The sequence below is a fragment of the Arachis ipaensis genome, chromosome B06 (assembly GCF_000816755.2).
Source record: "Arachis ipaensis cultivar K30076 chromosome B06, Araip1.1, whole genome shotgun sequence".
Taxonomy (NCBI): domain Eukaryota; kingdom Viridiplantae; phylum Streptophyta; class Magnoliopsida; order Fabales; family Fabaceae; genus Arachis; species Arachis ipaensis.
Window position 1 is genome coordinate 89,649,074 of NC_029790.2, and position 4,433 is coordinate 89,653,506.

Consider the following 4,433-nt stretch of genomic DNA (forward strand, 5'->3'; position numbering starts at 1 on the left):
CAGGAGTGCCAGGAGTGCTGCACGGCACAGAAAATTAATCATGACATAAAAAAAACTATTCAGGAACAATATACACCCAAACTGTAACCCAATATACACCCATACATTGATTTTACTCTGATGAACTTACCTTTTAGATGGAGCTGGGGGAAGTGTGGCCGTGCTTTCTTCAAGTTGTTGGGGGGGTTCAGGAGTGCTGCACGGCACATCAAATTAATCATGACGAAAAAATTATTCAGGAACAATATACACGCAAACTGTAAGCAAATATACACCCGAACTGTAACCCAATATACACCCAAACTCTAAACAAATATACACCCAATACTATTTCTTACGTTTTTGTAGTTCCTTCAATTTGTAGCAGAGGGGTTGGTTCAAAATCTATCTCAGGTGTTTCTTCAAATTCCGGCACAGTGGTTGTTTGCGATACTGGCACGAAAACTTGAATCGAAACTCTAAACAAGAAGAAAAATGAAAGTTAACAATGCCTTTGAAAATAATAAGGTTATAAGGTTGAAATATTCTTGAAAAACTCACATTGCAAGCGCTTCCGACGGTGTCTCTTCCCTCACAACCATTATATTCGAATCAGCCGGCTCACTGGCTGACTCTTGAACCAGACTCAACCTAAAATACACCCAAATAAAGTCAAAAAATACACTCGAACAATTCAAAAGGAAGACAGGCTTTATTTTTTGGGAACTTACATACTTGCAGTTTTTGCTTTTTTTTTCCTGCCTTTTTTTTCTCGAATAAAATAATAAAGGGCTTTTTTTTCTAAAAAAAATATATACAGAATTAGAAGTAGAAGGTAATAAAAGAACAAAAGTAACGGTTATTTGAAAGAGAAATTACATGCTCTCTGCAGGCCTGTTTACACTACTTTGTTCTGTGTGTCCTTGAGAGGAAGGATCATCACTTCCCAAGTTCACGTCCGGTATTCTAAACAGATTTTATGTTATTCAGACAAAATATGATACACGTAAATCATGATAAAAAGATTTTATTAAATAAAGCTTCTTACGTTTCAGAGGAGACATAGCGACCTTCTGTCGATCGCATGTCAACTTCCTTCTCCCTGTGAAACAAGAAACAATTATTAGCAAAGAAAACACAGTAAAATCTGAAATATACACCCCAACAAGACATACCGCTCTGCAGCAGATTTTTCATTATTTTTCCTTAACAATTCATCTAGATCTTCACTTCCTATTTCATATCTCTCACTACATTCATAAAAGAAGATGTTAACAAAAATAATTATGATGATAGACGGTAATATAGCTTACAAAGTACTGTACCCATCATAGGATTGTTCTTCTTCAGGAGATGAATGCTCAACAACAACCTTTTTCTTTTTGGATTGTGTTCTGGGTGGAAAAAACAAGTATGAATCAGAAATAAAAAATTAATTTTATCACAGAATATTATCCAAAGAAGTGCTTACTTTTTTGGTGTTCTTTGTGTCTTTTTCTTTTTTCTTTGCTTCTCCACCGGTGATGATTCTTCGCTTCTATAAGTTAATAAGAGACACTTCAGTTAATACACGAAATCTTGATAATGAAGCCAAAAGAAAGGAGTAATAATTTCAGAACATTACTCATCAGTTGATTCAGAATCTGAATCAGAATCTGAATCCTCTTGACTCTTCTTTCTTTTTTTTGGAGTCCATTCTGGAAGGCAAACAATCATTATTTAGAACATACTAAAGATATAAAATACACCCAAATGAATGCACAAGATACAACCAACTGAATGGACAATATACACCCAACACAACAAATGAAATACACCCAGCTTAATAAACAACATACACCCAACTTGATAAACAAAATACACCCAAATGGTTCCACAAAATACACCCAACTCGACAAAGAAAATACACCCAAGTGTGGTACTTACTTTTTTCTCTTTTTGCTGGGTTGTTTTCTTGCTGAATCCTCTGAGTCTTCTTGAGTCTCAGACTCAGAGGTAGAACTGTCACTATCAGTTGTTTCTTTCTCCGAAGACGATGTTGAACTTGCCTTTCTTTTTTTTTGTTTTTTTGATTTCTTGTTTTTTTTCTTTTTTCTCTATTTTTTCATTTTCTCTCTTGTTTGCGCCATGTTTACAATCCCCTGAAACATCAGATAATTTATTTAGCAGCATTCAGATAAATAAAATACACCCAACATATTATGTTCACTTACCAAAATTTCCTCTGTTTCTGCATTCATTCTTTCGACCAACTGCTCCTTATTCCAGTTGGCAATCCAGGGTTTTGGCGGTTTTCAGCCCTCTTCTTGCTTTTATTTTTAGAAAGATGAAAGTAAATTATCATCAGGGCAAAGAGGCAGCCATCAATTGCCTTCTTCTTTTTCTCCTTGTAGTCGGTTATGCCCTTGACGATAAAGGTCAAAACATGCCCTCCCCAGTTTCGCTCCGTTATGCTGTCCATCTCAAAAATTAGCGCCAGGTGCACAGACAAGATTTTGTTTATTGTCGTTAGCAAAAGGAACACCATCTATATATAGAGGATGAAAATCCTCTTGAACATTAGGCGATCCTCTTCGTTACCAATGCCAATATCCATCATCTCATCTGTAAGACTTTTGAGGGTCTTACCCTGGAATCTTCTAAAAATTACTTTGTCATCCTCAGAAAATTTCTTATAATCGACTTTCTGAGGAAATAGATCTCCTACAAAAAGGAAAACAACAAAGTATCAAAATCGGTTCAAATACACCCAAGCATCAACTTAAAGACACCCAAGCATCAGTTAATATACACCTATAATTTTTAGCGAGTTACCTATTGCGTTGATGCCAAGCGCATGACCTATTTTTCTTGGGGTTATTTTAAAAGAACCGTATCCGGATGTGTTGCACACTTAAGGTCTTTGGTTTGCTGTAAACAAAAACAAAATTATAGTCAAATATATTTCTATTATATAAAACTGATTTCAGGTAAGACATATATTTGTTCTTACATTTCTTCCAGGTTGGTTTCTTGCTGCCATTTTCTCTGAAATGAAAAATACACCCAAAGATATCAGTAAGATACACATATATATATGAGTTAGATACACCCATAGATAACAGTAAGATACACCCATAGATATGATTCAGATACACCCATATATATCAGTCAGATACACCCATATATATCAGTCAGATACACCCATAGATATGATTCAGATACACCCATATATATCAGTCAGGTATCACTCAAACATGCATCAATATACAAGGTCAAGCAACATTACAAGGTCAAGCAATATACACCCATGGACAAGCAAATATAAGCAACTGCTGACTATTACAGTATATCAGTTCAGAAATATACACCCAACAAATTACTCCATATACACCCACCAAACTACGGAATATACCCCCAAAAATCAGTTACTAGAAGAACTAGAACAACAAGAATAGTAACGCCTAGAAGAACGAAGAAGAATAGTGTAACATAGAATCAAGAATAACAGTAAAACCTAGAACAAGTAGAACATTATAAACTGTAAAATGAGACGTAGAGCAAGAAGAACGGTAAAATGTACAACAACATAGAAGAACAGTAAAACCTAGTTCGAAATATGGAAAATATACAGCAATGGTAATGTAACGTACCTTGAGTATTATAGCTTTGTTTTCTCTGGAGATTCTTGATCGAGAGTTCTATGGTGTGTTGATGGAGTTTTCGAATGTTAGCGACGAGTTGTATATCTTGAGTTTTGAACGTTGCTCGAAAATGGAAGGGTTGCTTTTTCTCTGAATGGCTTTGAGAAGTGGAAGAAGTGGAAGAGTTTGCCATTAAGGAGGTGGTTTACGCGAAGCGTAACCGTTTGAGTGGAGCGCATGTAAATGACGCTCCATTCAATTCTCTTCTCTGCGCGTGTATTTTTTATGGGCTGGGCCAACTTGTAAAACTTGTATACCATTTTTGCTTGTATGTGTAGCAGGCCCATATCAAATGAGGATTAAAAAAGAAACTAGAATGATGAATCTAAAAGTTTTTTGTTTCTTTTTATATAGTGTTTCACTTTAAATAACTATTTTTTATGGATAATATTCAAATGACAAACAAAATAGTAAGAAGGTTCACATTAGATTATGAAAATTCATCTCACATTTATAATATGATGACATTATTTCAAAACATGAAAAACAAAATAATAAAGTACAGTTTAATTAATGTGTACAATGATGTAAACATGAAACTTATATAGTAGTAGCCAAATGTAGATAACAATGATTGTCTTTTGTCTAAGGTACTATATTAAACTGCGACTTCAATTTATAATTATTAGTTAAAAAACTTACAGTGATGTATTATTTTTAATATTTAGTTAAAAATAATATATTTTGATATTATTTTTTAGAGTTATTCACATCAAATTTTTATAATATAGAAAAAATTTTGAATATTTTTTTTATTTAAATTTCTTCTTA

General features: G+C 33.9%; 2 long non-coding RNA genes across 2 annotated transcripts; both read right to left on the minus strand.

The window, feature by feature from the left end:
- On the minus strand, window positions 859-1,131 carry LOC110264045. The gene is made up of 2 exons (XR_002349782.1): window positions 1,028-1,131; window positions 859-945 (listed from the first exon to the last, which is right to left on the minus strand). It is a non-coding gene; the product is annotated as an uncharacterized LOC110264045 (long non-coding RNA).
- Window positions 2,867-3,756, minus strand: LOC110264046. Its single transcript, XR_002349783.1, has 3 exons — window positions 3,612-3,756; window positions 2,972-3,006; window positions 2,867-2,889 (listed from the first exon to the last, which is right to left on the minus strand). It is a non-coding gene; the product is annotated as an uncharacterized LOC110264046 (long non-coding RNA).